This window comes from Podarcis vaucheri (genome assembly GCF_965113315.1).
Source record: "Podarcis vaucheri genome assembly, chromosome: 1".
Lineage (NCBI taxonomy): Eukaryota > Metazoa > Chordata > Lepidosauria > Squamata > Lacertidae > Podarcis > Podarcis vaucheri.
Window position 1 is genome coordinate 94990456 of NC_138759.1, and position 17508 is coordinate 95007963.

Genomic DNA, 17508 nt, shown 5'->3' on the forward strand with positions numbered 1-17508 from the left:
CTACACTGACCAATGTGGTGTGGAGAAAGTGAATAGACAGAACTCCTTGGTTGTTTTGGATTGGAAGATGCAGCATTTAAATAAATAAATAAACATGTTCTCCCTCTCCCATAATACTTGAATTCAGGGGCACCCAAGGAAATAGAAAGACAACATATTCAAGAAAGATCCCCCCCCAATATATATTTTCCCATCAATGCACAATTAAAATAGGAAAGCTGCTGCCATATATGTGGTGGTGACCACAGCCTTAGAATGATTTCAGCAATTCCATGGAAAATCAAATTATTAGCATTTACTGGCTGTAATAGCTAAATGCAATCTCCATGTTCAGAAGCAGGAAGGGCAAAGGCCTTGATGCTATGATTATGGGCTTCCCAGAAACGTCTTGCTGGCTATTTTGTAGAACAGGAAACAATATACTAGATAAGGGTTGGGGTGCTAGATGTTGTTGAGTTCTATTCTCATGAAGGCAGGGTTGATGGGAGCCAGAGTCCAACAGTGTCTGGAGGGCCACCATTTACTCATCCCTGAACTAGATAGATCTTTGTTCTGATCCAGTTGGCCCTTCCTATCCCCCATTCCTGTTTTGGCTACTACAGCTCAGGCCTCTCTCTTCCTGCACCACAACAGCAGCCTGAGTAACTGATCAGCAGCAATCTGCTTCAGAACCCAACTCCCCTGTTTCAGGGATGATGTGACCCACATTGCAAAATCCTGAGATCTCCTTTTGTTTAGGCTATAAGCAAGGTTGTTGATGGTTTACAAAATGTTTGGGCAATGACTCACCTAACTTATATATAAAAATATATTTGTGCACATTACCAAAGCATCAGTGTAGCTGCCTTCTGAAGTAACTATAAGGTAATTTAAGAAACAGAATAGAAGAGTTATTGCCTTTGGCGCAGAAGCTAAATTTAGTCCAGAACCCCATAAATCAAATTCAACATTAAAGCAATGGCTATTGTGGAAGAGGGGATTTTGGAAGGTACGACAGCCTTATTTGGCATTTGGGTGTTATTCCCTCACACAATTAATGTAACGTGAGAGGAAAAGCATAGTCTTGCTTGTATGAGGGCAAGCTACACATTGGGGAACGTTGGCAATGGGGAAGCCTGATCAAGGCATTATTGGAAGGGCCCAAATAGTGTATCACGGAGAAGTGAGTAAAGCTGAAACCTCTGTGATTGGCACAAGACCATAAGCAAGCCACTTTCCTATTGACTACAACAACAGAAATGGGAGTCTAAGTTGATTTGCCAATGAGGAAGGGGCTGCCGCCACATGGGAAGCGATCCACAGCTCTCCAGAAGAGTGGACGTTAATAAATTATTGCACTTCTGCTGCTTGTAACTGATTATTTTATTTTTACATTCAGTAGTGTTGGGTTTTGTTAACAACCACTTTGTAATATTAGGAATAGCACCTCAGACAAGTTTAAGCAACCAAATATTTCAAAGGTTTCCTAAACTGATTTTGACTTTTTAACAAATTAAGTTTCCTAGTTTGAGCATTTTGCAAGGGAGGGAGAGAAGGAGAAGATAAATCACCTGTGCTGTGCAGGTTGAGAGCCTCCTGCAGATACCATCTTAATCAGGAGTCTATTCTACACAATGTAGGAATCGGGCCTTTAGTGTTGTTGCACCTGCGGCTTGGAATTCCCTCTTCTTGAATATCAGAAAAGCACCATCTCTGTTGTGTCTTTGGCACCTACTGAAAACCTTCCTCTTTCAACAAACCTTTTAAGCAAGTATCTTTCCCAATCTGGTACTGCTTAAGGGAGTGGTTTTCAACCAGTGTGCCATGGCACCCTGGGGTGTCTTGAATGATGGTCAGGGGTGCCACAGGCAACACTAGCCTCTGTCCATCTTTTCTTCCCTCCCTTCTCTGATGCCTTCTTGCATCTCTGCCTCCCCAAGGCTTGCACAGCTGTTTGTTGCAGCAGCCCTGGCTACAAGCTCCCCAGGCGAATGGTGCCTCTGGGGCTGGCCAGTGGGTGCTTCCCAGGCCCCTGTGGGCAGAGGGAGGAGGCACCTCTCTTTGCAGCAGGGAGGCAGCTCAGAGACCAGGAGTGGCAGTGCTGCTGCCCAGAGTACTCCCAAGGAGAGAAGAGAGGAGGCTGAGGAAACGCTCAACAAGGGCCCATCTACACTTTCATTCTGTGATTTCAAGTCAAGGGTTCTAGAGGTGGCTTTTTGACCCACCAGTTTCCCTGGAAAACTTGCTGTTTACTGATGAATCAGAACAAATGTAAACTGGGTTTTTTGTGGATTGATGTTTGTTCCAATTGAGCAGTAAACAGGTTTTCCCAGGACAAAAAACCCCCAACCCTATCAGACCTGTGACTTCAGATCATGGGACAAACGAAAATGTAGATGGTCCCTTACAATCCATCCAGTCACGGAGACCTAACGAATAATGTCAGTGCCTCCCCAAGATTGCCATTTTCTATAGAAGATATATTCAATGCACTTCTAAGCTTCTGTTTGAACAACATCACTATGGAAACAGATCTGTGATGCCCTGCACCTTCATCAGCACTTCTGTATTTAAATGCTCTTCTTGAATTTTCAACAAAGCCATTCAGTGAACCTTAACTAATCTAAGATTCTGTTTGGATTCTCTCTTCCCGCTCTCTGCCTTCAAAAGATACTTTCCCACCATCAGTCCTAGAGTTCTGACACAACCCGATTCCTTGCGTCCTAGCTCAATATCTTTAGTGCTCTATTCACTACTACACAACCAAAAGTGGAATTATTTTGATTTAAACTGCACATTTTCAAAAGCTAACCTTTGAATTTTTATTTTCCAAAAGGCTAGAAACTATTTTGCACCAATGACCTGCGTACAACTATACTTCTCTAAGATTTATGGCTGATAAGCAAGTTGCTTTTATTGTTCAATCACAGGTTTCCTTACTCAATATAAAATCACATTGTATTGTGCTTGGGATGTTGAAATTTCTGACAATGATTAGCTCAGCTGATACGATGGAATGGAATGTTGACTTGCTCAGGGAGCTAAACAGTTGACAGTCCAGATTCTGTCAGGGAAGGAAAATATGTCCATTTTCTTGGCATTAAAACGTCAAAAAGCCAGGCTGATGACTGGGATGAAGTCTTGACACACTGAGCCTGTATACACATTATAATTTTCTCTTGTCCTAGTGTGCTCCCACAGCTGGCTTTTGAATCGGTGCACTGCCTTGTCGTGGCGAAGGGGCTTGAATAACTCAGAGAAGCTATGAGCTATGCCGTGCAGGGCCACCCAAGACGGACAGGTCATAGTGGAGAGTTTTGACCAAACATGATCTGCCTGGAGCAGGAACCAGCAAGCCACTCCAGTATCCCTGCCAAGAAAACTCCATGGACAAGGACAACAGGCAGGAAGATGAGCCCCTCAAGTTGGAAGGTGTCCAACATGCTACTGAGGAAGAACGGAGGACAAGTACGAGTAGATTCAGAGCTGATGAAGCGCCTGGGCCAAAGCCGAATGGTCGCTCAGTTGCGGATATGCCTGGAAGTGAAAGGAAAGGCCAATGCTGTAAAGAAAAATATTGCTTAGGAACCTGGAATGTAAGAACCATAAACCTTGGTAAGCTGTATGTGGTCAAAAATGATATGGCAAGAATAAATATTGACATCCTGGGCATCAGTGAACTAAAATGGACGGGAATGGGTGAATTAAGTTCAGATGACCATCGTATCTACTACTGTGGGCAAGAATCCCGTAAAAGAAATGGAGTGGCCCTCATAGTCAACAAAAGAGTGGCGAAAGCTGTACTGGGATGCAATCTCAAAAATGACAGAATGATCTCGATATGAATCCAAGGCAGACCTTTTAACATCACAGTAATCCAAGTTTATGCACCAACCACTGATGCTGAAGAAACTGAAATTGACCAATTCCATGAAGACTTACAACACCTTCTAGAAATGACACCAAATAAGGATGTTCTTTTCATTATAGGGGATTGGAATGCTAAAGTAGGGAGTCAAGAGATAAAAGGAACAACTGGCAAGTCTGGCCTTGGGAGTTCAAAACGAAGCAGGGCAAAGGCTAATAGAGTTCTGCCTAGAGAACAAGCTAGTCATCACAAACACGCTTTTCCAACAACACAAGAAACGACTCTACACATGGACATCACCAGATGGGCAGCATCAAAATCAGATTGATTATATTCTCTGCAGCTAAGATGGAAAAGCTCTATACAGTCAGCAAAAACAAGACCTGGAGTGGACTGTGGCTCAGATCATCAACTGGCTTCGATCTGAAAGGAAAACATAAGCCACATTTACTTTGCAATTAACCTGAGGTGTGCACATTTGAGACAGTCATTGTGCATGCATAGGTGATAGTCTCATCAATTGGGGGGGGGGGTTTACAGGGGAGGGAAACCAAGCAGGTAATGCACATCAGGTAAAGACATCCCTGCCCACTGTCAGGTGTATACAACAATGTGCAAATGTGACTTGAAATGCAGCAGGAGTGGGGAAACTACCTTGACGTGTTTTAAGCCACTGATGTGTACACACCCACGGGCAAGAGACAGAAGGAAATGTACATAGTAATAAATGGGCTGCAAAAAAGAAACCAGAAGTAAGGGTAGATGGCTTGAGGAAACAGAGAAGAGAGTTAGGTAACTGAGGTAAGGAGGAACTAATTAGAACTAAAGGTAAAGGTAAAGGGACCCCTGACCATTAGGTCCAGTCGTGGCTGACTCTGGGGTTGCAGCGCTCATCTCGTTTTATTGGCCGAGGGAGCCGGCGTACAGCTTCCAGGTCATGTGGCCAGCATGACTAAGCCGCTTCTGGTGAACCAGAGCAGCACACGGAAACGCCGTTTACCTTCCCGCCAGAGCGGTACCTATTTATCTACTTGCACTTTCACGTGCTTTCGAACTGCTAGGTTGGCAGGAGCAGGGACTGAGCAACGGGAGCTCACTCAGTCACAGAGATTCATAGAATCATAGAAACATAGAGTTGGAATAGACCACAAGGGCCATCGAGTCCAATCCCCTGCCAAGCAGGAAACACCATCAGAGCACTCCTGACATATGGTTGTCAAGCCTCTGCTTAAAGACCTCCAAAGGAGGAGACTCCACCACACTCCTTGGCAGCAAATTCCACTGTCGAACAGCTCTTACTGTCAGGAAGTTCTTCCTAATGTTTAGGTGGAATCTTCTTTCTTGTAGTTTGGATCCATTGCTCCGTGTCCGCTTCTCTGGAGCAGCAGAAAACAACCTTTCTCCCTCCTCTATATGACATCCTTTTATATATTTGAACAGGGCTATCATATCACCCCTTAACCTCCTCTTCTCCAGGCTAAACATGCCCAGCTCCCTTAGCCGTTCCTCATAAGGCATCGTTTCCAGACCTTTGACCATTTTGGTTGCCCTCCTCTGGACACGTTCCAGTTTGTCAGTGTCCTTCTTGAACTGTGGTGCCCAGAACTGGACACAGTACTCCAGGTGAGGTCTGACCAGAGCAGAATACAGTGGCACTATTACTTCCCTTGATCTAGATGCTATACTCCTATTGATGCAGCCCAGAATTGCATTGGCTTTTTTAGCTGCCGTGTCACACTGTTGGCTCATGTCAAGTTTGTGGTCAACCAAGACTCCTAGATCCTTTTCACATGTACTGCTCTCAAGCCAGGTGTCACCCATCTTGTATTTGTGCCTCTCATTTTTTTTGCCCAAGTGCAATACTTTACATTTCTCCCTGTTAAAGTTCATCTTGTTTGTTTTGGCTCAGTTCTCTAATCTGTCAAGGTCGTTTTGAAGTGTGATCCTGTCCTCTGGGGTGTTAGCCACCCCTCCCAGTTTGGTGTCATCTGCAAATTTGATCAGGATGCCCTTGAGTCCATCACCCAAGTCGTTGATAAAGATGTTGAATAAGACCGGGCCCAAGACAGAACCTTGTGGCACCCCACTAGTCACTCTTCTCCAGGATGAAGAGGAACCATTGATGGGAACCCTTTGGGTTCGGTCAGTCAGCCAGTTACAAATCCACTGAGTGGATTCGAACTGCTGACCTTCTGACTGGCAAGTCCTAGGCTCTGTGGTTTAACCCACAGCGCCACCCTTCCTAATGGTCAAGAGGGTCTGCATGCTATGGAGGTAACAGGTAGGCAATAGGTATATATACTTAGAAGCCAAATTACTGCTCAAGGCAAGAGACAGAGGGGTTAAGGAATAGACTGCTAGGTATACCCCACAGATAATTCTGCCATTTGTGACTTCTTCTGTCATTGCAGCATTGTAAGTGGGCGATACAGGAGGGCTTCAAGACAAAATATTGATTTGAACTAACCAGCCAATCAGATGCAAGCTTTTAGTACAAATGGAAATAACAGTTCCACCGATTGCTTGAGAAGCTGCTTATACTTTGGGCTCCTTTGAGAGTAAAGGAGGGGAAGAAATGCAATATTGAAAGAATGAATAGAATTCCCACCCCCTATATCCATTAATACCAGCTGGAATTCTGCACCATGTAATCCTAGGTGGCAGGGTTTGTATATCATGTTAATTTATTACTCTAACAGCTATTCCACAAATATGATTTTATTTAAAAAAATCTTGTATCTTTTCAGAGCTTATATACAACTGAAATTATATATTTAACTCTTTTATTCATTCTTTTCCAATTACAGAGACTGACGTGTACCTTGACTGAAAAATTAACCATAGTTAGAATGAATTATCTCTTGTAAGTCATAGAGTTTGCTGAAGCAGCTGTTAGCAGACATGGCCATTTTAAATAAGGACACATAAATAATTATATCAGCTTTCTGGAATGTAGCAGGAATGTACAAGGTTTGCCAGCAAGAAGGTTCAAGCAACTGATGGTTGTCTTCCTAAAGTCAAAATGCACAATTTAGCTTGTACATGGGCTCTGAATTGTTGGTTGTGTAATTTTTATGTTTGACAGTATAAATGAACATTATATAACTGCTGCGTAGAGTAAGCAAACCGAATACATTGGGTAGCCTTGTCTCATCCAATTCTCACTGAATTGCCAAAATTTCCAAATTACTTTTTTTAAAAAAAGTTTTGGTTGGTCTTTTAACCTCCCCACCCCCCACAGCAGAGCTCCTCTGTTTTTAACAGCTACGTAACATGTGGGAATTTTAATAGGGAAAGCTTTTCTTGTCACTGCACCTTTGTCCTTAAAAAAAAGAGCACCTGTTGAATTTCTATCTGTCATGTAGCTGTTAAAGGCATGGCAGCATTGCCCTGGTGGGGAGCTGGTAACTCTAGTTTCAGGTCCTCTTATTTGCAGAGACAAGGACACTGAAATCGTAATAGTAATAAGCAAAACATGCTAAAGGCTTAGAAACCATATGACAAGCAAATGGAAAGATAGCAATCTTACTTTTGTTAAGACCAAGGATACAATCAGATATACACTTTTCTATGTATGCCCAGCTGAATTTAATGGGGCTTACTCCTAGTCAAAAAAATGCTTGCAAAGCTCCCCATATCTCCTCTTCTTTTTTTAAGGAGTGGACTAAAGGTGTTTCACATCCAGAGATAATAATTTCAAAATAGTTGGTTAATTTGACCAAGAGCAACATGGTCACTGTAAAGCGTGGCTTAGTAGTTGCCATCACATTCATGTGGATGCTAAATATTTTTGCGCAATAGGTAAGTTCACTACATCCCTGTATCATGTGCTAAATGTTCTTCCCCACTCCAAAGCTGCCTGTCCCCCTACTTCAGCCCATAAGCACTTGAGCTTCTTACATTTTTATCCAAAAGAAAAAAAAGAAAACTAGAAATCTTTGCTATACATTTAAGTGAAAGCTGAGATTTTTTCCCATTTTCATCATAAATCTGGCAACTTGAGACTTAAAACAACAACCCCATAATCATTTCTGATCTGTGGTTTTAAAAAAAAACACAATTGGAAAAACTGGCATACTTCCATTCCACAAGCACATGGTCTACAGAAGCCAGTGAGAAGGTAAATATCCACTAGGCCTGCTGAAAGATGATGAGGTATTACATCTTGGTTTTCTAAGGATTAAGAGAGCTTTCATTTGTGATATAAAGTCATGCCACTGCACAGTCTTCCAATACATACTGGCCTTCCACAGAAGTTAAAGTTACCGCAAAGCTACTGGTTTTTAGCATGGCAACTGCAAAGAGTGGTATTGATTTGCTGTGACTAGCTTAAAAGAAAGCCACTTTATTAACCCTTCACCCTCCCACCAAAGCTACATCCCACACAGCCAATCTGCCTGCCAAAAAGACCTGGATATTATATCACTAGAACACTGTACAGGCAGTGGCACAAGCACTCTTGCACATTAATCAAGTTGTCATCAGTATTTTAAGGCTGTAGACATCCTCAAGGAGAGGAAAAGAGAGGAAGAAAGGCCTAGGGAAAATAATGAGTAATCAGGATCAGTCCCGAGAGTCTGCTTTCATTTAAAATGAGACATATGACTCCCAACTTGGCTTATAACATGTAGGTTTAATTCACCACTTCAAATAGAAGCAATTAATGTGCATGGCAACATGAATTCTTGTAGTGGAAGGAAAGAATGAAATGGCACATCCTTTGTTATATTATTTTCTCCATGGTAAGGTTTCAGTACAAATCTCTGTTATCCCGTATTACACAGTGGCATATACATTTGTGTGCTATATAAATATGGACAGTACCAAAAAAAGAAGCTTCTCAAAGTCTGAGAGGCTTCCACAGCTGTGGGGGACAGACAGAAACTTCTTCCTAAGCATTCATGTGCATGACATTACAAAGCCAAGAGCTCAGAGTTAAGCCGTTCCTGCACCTCCTCCAAAACAAATGTATCTCTATCCCCCGCCCCTTACTGACGATGATGGGCAATCACTTTGTTTGTTCATGTCTTCACATATTCCTATAGGAGATCCAACACACCATAGTTTTGAAATCACAGATAAAAACACAAGATAAGAGCTTGTAGGAGACCTTGAACCTTAACTGGTCAACAAATCCCATTTCTCGAAGGATGTTCTGATCTGCGTGACCTCAGAATGAATAATCTCCTGTGGAAATGGCAGAACATCCAGAAACTTTGGTAAAGTACATAGCGCTGGCATGATTTGAAGGCTGTGAAAAGAGTTTGATTCCTCCCTCTCTACTAAGTATGGATATCATGGAGCTGTGATCAAGAATTAATGACTGTATCTATGACTGTCAGTAACTGGCAAGAACCGGCAAACAGCAAATGAGTTGAGGGACATTTTGAAGTTCTGCCTAGTAGCGCACAGCATGGCGGAGTGGTGCCCCTGGCCTCCAGTCAGCTGCCCTGCTGCAAATGCACCAGTGGAACCCATCTAGCACTTCCGGTGGTACATTTGTAGAGAACTCACTGATATTTCCTACCTCCCAGTGAGCAGCACAATGAAACTGACCAGAAGTCAGATGAGCTGCAGTACCTCACCAAGCTGTCCACTACTGCTCTAAGCAGGATGTGTTTGGGAATGTACACTTTGCCTGTCCTCTCCCACATTTCTCTTGAATTTCACTTTGCCTGTCCTCTCCCACATTTCTCTTGAGAAACACAGCAGCTTTCAGCTTCTAGTAGAACTCAATGGAATCAATGGGCTTACGCCTGACTAAGTCTGCATAGGATTGGACTGCAAAAGAAGCCCTACTCAGGCATTCAGTTCACACAATTAATAATTGCATGGACTGGGAGAACAGGACCACATTCACTGGCCCAACCCTTGCTCAGGACGCAGCCTCCTGTTGGCACATAGGTTTCTTGCACAATTTGGAACTCTTCACACCCAATCTTCACTCCATAGGGAGGCAAGACTGTCCCAAGCAGTGGCGTAGCGTGGGGGGTGCAGGGGGGGCCGGCCGCACCAGGCGCAACATCTGGGGGGGCGCTCGCGCTCACAGCTTTCTGCCCTACCTGGCTCACTCACTCTCTCACTGCAGTGCTGGCTGTGCGAATCCGATCCGAGCCGCTGGGTCGCCGCCCACTGTGGAGGGGGTGGGTGCCAGGCGTGCGGTGCGGAGAGAGAGCGAGGGACTATCTGGGGGAGGGACAGTGCAGCGGCCACCCAGCGCAGCGCTGAGCGCGGGAGAGAACCACACTAGACCAGCCCAGGCAGCAGCAAGAAGAAGCTGGCAGCGGCGGCAGGTTAGGGGTTAGGGGGCGCAAATTACTTGCCTTGCCCCGGGTGCTGACAACCCACGCTACGCCGCTGGTCCCAAGACTCTCAGCTTTCAATGCTAGCAACTCCTTGTCCAGAGAGGAGGAAAACGAATACATTTATTCTGAAGAAAAAGTAATCATCGGATCCGGATCCAGATATGAGCCCCTCTCACCATGTTTTCCAATTAAAATTCGTCCCTCCCTACGCGTAAACAGCAACGCTGAGATCAAATTGAATACAGGAAGGGGCAATTCTCAGATGGAACCAAAGAGGGGATCTGATCTGGATCAGGGTCCCATGTTTGCTTCTTTGACAAAATTAGAATGGCCACTTCAAGCTTTTAAAAAGTGTGAATAACATACTTTGTAGTTTGGCCCTTGTTGTGGGGTAGGAGAGCTGAAAACAATGCCCATATATTTCACATCTGTCAACTAATATGCTCCTTTGGTTTCTGATAGTACACAGGTAGAAAAATCTAAAAAGCCTGGGACAGAAATTTTCACAGCCCTCTAGCTGCTATGGTGGATCATTTACCAAAAGTAATGTATTTAGCATTAACTCTGGAAGGGTATACTTGAAAGTAAACCCTTCGAATGAACTGTGAAAATTTGTGTTCTGGGCTTTTTAGACTCGTCTACCCTTGTACTATCTGAAACCAAAGGGGCACATTAGTTGCCAGAAGTGAATTTATTTCAGCTCTCCTACCGCACTATTGGTTAACAATTTACTATTCATCTACAGTTAAAATATGTGGCTTTATGGGTGACGAATCAGTGCAACATCTGGCCCAATGAGCACAAGAAACAAGAATCTATGACCTCAAGGACACCTGTTTTCACATCATGCCTAACAGCCACGATTAGCTCTGCATTGAGCACCACAGTTGTTTTGCTTTTTTATTTTAATACCCCCCCCAATGATAACAGGAGTTGTAATTTCTTACCAGTAAAGGAACTAGAACAGCAAATTGGTAACATTTATCAGGCAGATAGCAGTGTTCACATCCCTTTGGGATTCATGGAATTTTCCTAAATCATAAATCAAAAAAGATTCCTCCTCAGGTGACAAACATTTGTCAAGTGGGGGGGAGAAGAGAATGGCTGCACAGCTTTGTGCAAGATATAATGCTAAACATATTTAGTTGGAACTAAGTAGATTCATCTGAAACCATGGGGTTTGACAATATGTGTTTGACAAAGCAAGATAAAGCTGGCAAAATTGGATTTGCATGACATGTTCTGACTGAATTCTTTTGCATGACTGAATTCTTTTGCTAATGACAATTAGTTTTGAATAAATAAAATGCAAAAGTAATTCTAAATTAAGACTTTAAGATAGCTGATGGGCGACAATAACATTTCAAAAAGATGAAACAATAATTAAAATGTATTGCAAAGGGCCTGTGTGCTTCTGTCAGCTAAATCAGTTCACAAGGCTGAACATCTGGATTGGAAAAAAAATCAGATCTTAATTTCTATACACTGCATGGTAGAATGGATTTTTTATTTTTTACTAAGCAGCCAAAATCTGCATGAATTCACGAGCAGACAAGAATATTTTCTTTACTAAAGTTTTTTTGGAAGGGATTTGCATCCAGTGGACGCCACTGGAATTCATCAAAATCAAAACTTCCAAGTTTTCTTTAGCTCTGCTATAACAACAGACAGGAAAAACTTCTATGGACTTTTACATGTAAATTTTGATATGGCATAAATCACTTCAAAATAATTATTCACAATGTTTTAAGTTTTGGAAACTCAATGTATACTTGCTCTGAATCCATTTCCCCCCACTCCTACTTGTTATATAAGGGAGAACTATTGAACTGAAAGATGCAAATTAACTTCTAATAACTGTAAAATAGTCTTAATTTTTTAAATCTAGGACTATTTCTTTCTTTCCCCCACGATTTGCAGGATGCTTGTTTCACAGTAAACATTTCACAATGGAATGTACATCAGTTTCGCTTCCTAGTAATCTAGTGCCAGCAGATGTACTTGATGTAATTATTTTTTTAAATCCAACCAAGGTGAGTACATGTTTGAATAGGGCATCAGAATAGCATGTATTTTCACAGCAGCTTTCTCATCAACATCCTTTACCCATCACACCAACCAAACTGAAAAAGTTGGATCTGGCTAGAAACAAAAGGGGCTTGCAAAGCAGTTACAGAATAATAGGACTGGAATGTCAGCAAATCAACACTGGGCAGTGACCATGGCTCGCTAGCTACAGCGTATTGTACAATAGTGGTTAGAAAACAAAAAAACGTTACTTATTATTTTTATTCACAATTTTTTAAAGGAACTCTACTCCATATAAAACACCCTACCCAGTTCTCATGTTGAAATTGACGTTCTAGGGTTTTCTTCTTCTTGTATAATGGCTACTCTCAGTGCTCATGTACTGAGATTTCCTTCAGCAGAGGCTTTCCTTTAGATCCCCTATCACCTGAGGAGAGGGCAAGCAGCAAACCCTAGAAAATGCCTTTTTAGCAGTGGTGCCCTGTTTGTGAAATTCCCTTACCAAGGAGACTTGCCTGGCAACCCACATTCTTCTATTTTCAGTATTGGGTAGGTAGAAACTGCATGTAGCTGCTGCTATAGTTTTTTTTATCATGATTTTCACTTTCTGTTGGGGGTTTTTATTTTTATGCACACTGCCCTAGACACTGTATGCTTTTCTTAAATAAATAAATATTGCGGATTATAGAACCCTAAATTTCTCACCTTCACTCCCAAAACACTGCCATGGTACCCCCAATGTCCAGGAACTGGCAGCAATTCAACAGAGAGAAGCAACCATCCAGGGGTGGTGAATTGGCAAGATCAACCCCAGAAGCATATAGAAAAAGCACAGTTTTGGTGATAATACACAGAAATCCTGCTCAGTTATTCAGTGCAGAATATAGCCATTGTGCCTCCTAGCCAGTGATAGCCACCAACTTGCTCCTGGCCCTTTAACAGCAGCTTGATCTGGTGACATTAGCATGTACTAATGCTTATGCAATGAGGTGCCTTATATGCAGAACTGGATTCCTGTCTCCAAATGCTTGTGCTCCATTAATGCTGCATTCCGACTCTTACTATTTTATGGTTGTTCAGTCACATACCAACAAATCCAGATCCCACAATTAAAGCAGATTTGGCACTCTTGCCTTCCTCTCTCTCCCCACCCCCCACCCACCTCAATGAACTTTTTGCAGTAAGGAAAGTGATGGGGAAAGCCACATACAAAAATCAGAATGAAGGCTCAGTAAACAGTGACTGTTGTATAACAACCCTGCAAATTGATCTGAATGTATGTTCAAAAAGCGGGTCATCAAAGAGCAACCTAAATCTGTTAAGACTCTGTTGTTTTATCTACTGATTTTGGTAGATCGAACTGCTGTAAATTGCACAGAAGCAACCTGGTTTAAAATATTTATGTTTAGTATCTCTGGAACTATACAGTGGTACCTCAGGATGCAAACGGGATCCACGACTGCACATCTGCGTGTGCGCAGGTCGTGATTCGCCACTTCCACGCATGCGCGTGACATCATTTTGATTGTCTGTGAACGCGTGAGCGGCGAAACCTGGAAGTAACATGCTCTGTTACTTCCAGGTCACCGCGGAGCACAACGCGAAAGCACTCAACCTGAAGCGTATTCAACCCGAGGTATGACTGTACAGTGGTACCTCGGGTTAAGTACTTAATTCGGTCCGGAGGTCCCTACTTAACCTGAAACTGTTCTTAACCTGAAGCACCACTTTAGCTAATGGGGCCTCCTGCTGCTGCTGCGCCGCCGGAGCATGATTTCTGTTCTCATCCTGAAGCAAAGTTCTTAATCCGAAGCACTATTTCTGGGTTAGCGGAGTCTGTAACCTGAAGCGTATGTAACCTGAAGCGTATGTAACCCGAGGTACCACTGTACAATGAAACCATCAATCAGAAAGATCAACCAAAGAAGAGCTGTCCTGTGGCAGAAGAAATAAAGAGAACCTGAGTAAAATTATTAAAGGCTCTCTAGTGTTTCTCATCCTTGGGTCCTCAGATGTTGTTGAACTACAACTCCCATCATCCCTGAGCTCTGGCCTTGCTAGCTAGGAATGATGGGAGTTGTAGTTCAACAACATTTGGGGACCCAAGGTTGAGAAAGGCTGCGAGTCTACCCAAAGAGTCAATATCAGGTACTCTACAGCATAGCTTCTTGTGCATCATCCTAGCGAGTGAAGAACTGAGGATCAGCGCTTGTTTCAGTCAGTTTAAGTGAACTGCTACACATCTGGGTGTTCACAGGTTTCTCAACAGCCGTATGCCGAGTACAATGAGAAAGAAAGATGAGAACCAGCATTGACTCAAGCCGTTTTGCTGCCTGAGCCAATGGGCAAAGTCGAGTGCCTTTCCTTCCATGTGCAGAAGCTAACTGGACTTTAACACTGGCAACAGGGCATTGACCTCCAGTGCACCTGAGAGCAGGAGACTATTTTAAGGGGTACATGGAAGCCTGTGTGGCACACATGGGTCTGATCTTAAACAATTGGGAATGGTCTGGGAGCTCAGGAGCAGCAGCTAGAAAGGGTGTTACTGCTGTGCTACCTAGGGCAATTGCTTCACTCTGCCTAATGGTAGGGCCAACTTTGGTGAGGAGGTAAAAGATATTGGGTGGGATTCAACTAATGAGGCCCATCAGTGGAAGCCCTGCACAATGACTTCCACTTGTGTAGTGGGGCTTTTCCCTCTCTCCTCCCCACCCCCAAAACTGGCTCGGGGGGTTGGGAGAACCCCTGGAACAGCACACTAGAAGAGGAAAGGGGAATCATTCCATTTTGCAAGCCAGAACAGCCAGTGGCAGCGTTTAGTGTCATACAGATAGTGAAAATCACTTTTTTAAAAGACCAAAGGGCCAATTCTATTTTGCACCTGTAGAATATGGGTTCATCATGGATGCATACACCTGACGAAATACTGTTACACTAGCCAAGTGTGATTACTATGTACTTCTGGCTCGCACATTATGTTTTGCTTCAGGAGTCCTTGCTTAGTAGGCACCATGCGCATGTCTAAAAAGTATACTATTTGAAAGGGCCGTAGCATTCCACTATCATTACATGCACAAGTACACATAGCTCCTGCCCCCTGGAAACATGTTGTATGTCAACAGACCTCAGCTGAAGGTGCTATTTTTGCTCCCCATCTCTTCCGTATCACTCAATCAAGGTTACTGGATTGAGAGGACATTGGTTCTTAGTTCCTTTTATTCCTTGCTATGTAAAACAGGTTTGTGCAGTGTTGTTGTTTTTTGTAAAAAAACAAAATACATGAGTACTTTCACATTGTTGCTTTTTTAATATAAAAACAAGGTGCAAGTACTCATATATTTTGCGCCATGGGTGTCAGCACAAAATGGAGGTCATGGGCAGCAAAAAAAAAAAAAAAAAAAAAGAGGTGTTGGTATTCTGTACAAGTGAATATTGTCACCAAAGAAAGCTTCGTGTGCGTCAGGACTTTATCAGGACTTCTGCTGGTTCCAATGCAGCCTACACAACACCTAACAACACTCCATACAATACAATATTACAAAGGCACAAACAGCAGGCTATTGCACTTGCAAGTATAATTCTATGAATGTCTTTTCCTAGCTAAATCCCATAAAACCATCAATTCAGGGCTCAATGGGACTTATCCCCATGTAGGTATGCCCAGAATTGCCCAGAATAATTCCTTATGTGTTCAAGTCAAGCATGCACAAAAGTCAATATTCTTTGCTATGTGAATCTGTGACTGAAATATATCAGACATTAGTCCCAGATAGTGAATCCTCTTTAAAACCTATTATAGCGGTATATTCAGGAAGCAAAACAGCTGCTGTTGATCATAGACATCAGGAAAAAGAAGTTGGGGGAACTGGTGTTCATCAAAATGATTCAGAACAATTGGTGGGATTTGTACAGAGGGGGGAGGAAGGATGGTGCCTGGTTCTGGGCATGTGTTGGGTGGGAGAATGTGGCCCTTCAGGTCATGTGAGGAGTTGTTTTCAAACAGACTTCTGGCTTAGTATTTCACTTGAGACAGAAGTAACAATTGAATGAGTCAGTTCAGATAGTTCCCACACATTGAGGCTCCTACGGGGCGATACTTTCAGAAAGTTGAAACGGGGAACAGCAGCATAAGTTGTACATTTCAGGCAGAGGGCGAGGAGTAATGGTGACCTTCGCTGCACAGATTATGGAAATAAATAAAAGCCAGAGGCTTCAAGTAACAAACTGGAGAAGTTTCTTCCCAAGCTGCGCGCCAACCAAGATCCCTCCTCGTCACCTCAGCGATTCCCTTCAAACGCTCCCTCCACAGAGACGCTCCAGCAATCCCCCTCGCGCCATTATTAAGAGGAAGTCACCGCTCCAAGGTAACCTGCACGTTTCACGCACACACACAGTCACTTCCAACACCAAGCCAGTGGCAAACCAAAGCAAACGCCAAGAGGCTTTGTGCCTTGCACGCCCGGCCAGAGCTATAGCTGCACCAGCCCAAGCCGCCTCTCTCTCCCCGCCCCCTTTGCATTCATTCTCCACCACCAGACGGCTGCTGGCATTTTTCAATTAGGTGCGAGAGAAAACATCTTTGTGAATGGGGAGCTGCTGCTGCTGCTGCAACCGCGGGACACTCTCTGCCCGCCCGCCCCCCTTTGAAAGGTCCACAAAGGTGGGGGAGATCAATTAAACGAAACGCGCAAGCGCGAGTCAAAAGCACGTCTCCTCGGAAGTAAATCCCAGTAAGCCAAGCAGGGCTAAGGCTTTAGCAGGATTGCAGCACCGTTTCATACAGATTTACAGGGGGTGCGGCTGGAGGAAACTCCCCCTGTGGTAAACGGGATTTGCTCCCACGGCAGATCTGCAGCTTTAGGATTACAAAGGATTGGTTAGGAAGGACTGCAGCCTCAGTTACTAAGCAAACGCACTGAGGGAGGATGGCTAAAAAACCAAAGCCCACGTTTCAACGTGGAAAGAGGCGCATCATATTCGCTACCGCTCTCTAGCCTTTATTATTGTTAAATCTCTCTTCGCCTGCATTTAGCCTAAGCTGACCAGAATCGGGGGGAAAGAGACCCGCATCATCGGAGGCAATGGAGAAGAGGGAGGGAGAGACTCACCGCGATCGCTTTGGTTACTGCCGCCGCCAGTCAAGTTAGAAACTCCCGCCGGATCTTAGTCCCCCGCGCTCTCGCTCCGTCCCCGCTTGCTCAGTTTCTTAGCGACACGGTCCAGACGGCTCCCTTTTAACTCCCCAAGGCTGCCCCTTTCGAAAACGTGGGCTGTTTAATGCCTGGGGAGCCTTATTAGGAAATGTTTGCAGGAGTTGGGAGCAGGCGG

The 17508-nt window shown here is 43.7% G+C and overlaps 1 protein-coding gene across 1 annotated transcript in view; it reads right to left on the bottom strand.

Moving 5' to 3' along the window:
• The window catches only part of MYLK (myosin light chain kinase), a 181778-nt gene extending 164352 nt beyond the window's left edge, over positions 1-17426 (bottom strand). Inside the window, exon 1 of the mRNA XM_082235051.1 lies at positions 17289-17426. The gene's annotated coding sequence lies outside the window, so the exon portion shown is untranslated. The remainder of the gene's footprint in view (positions 1-17288) is intronic.
• Positions 17427-17508: the final 82 nt, after the last annotated feature.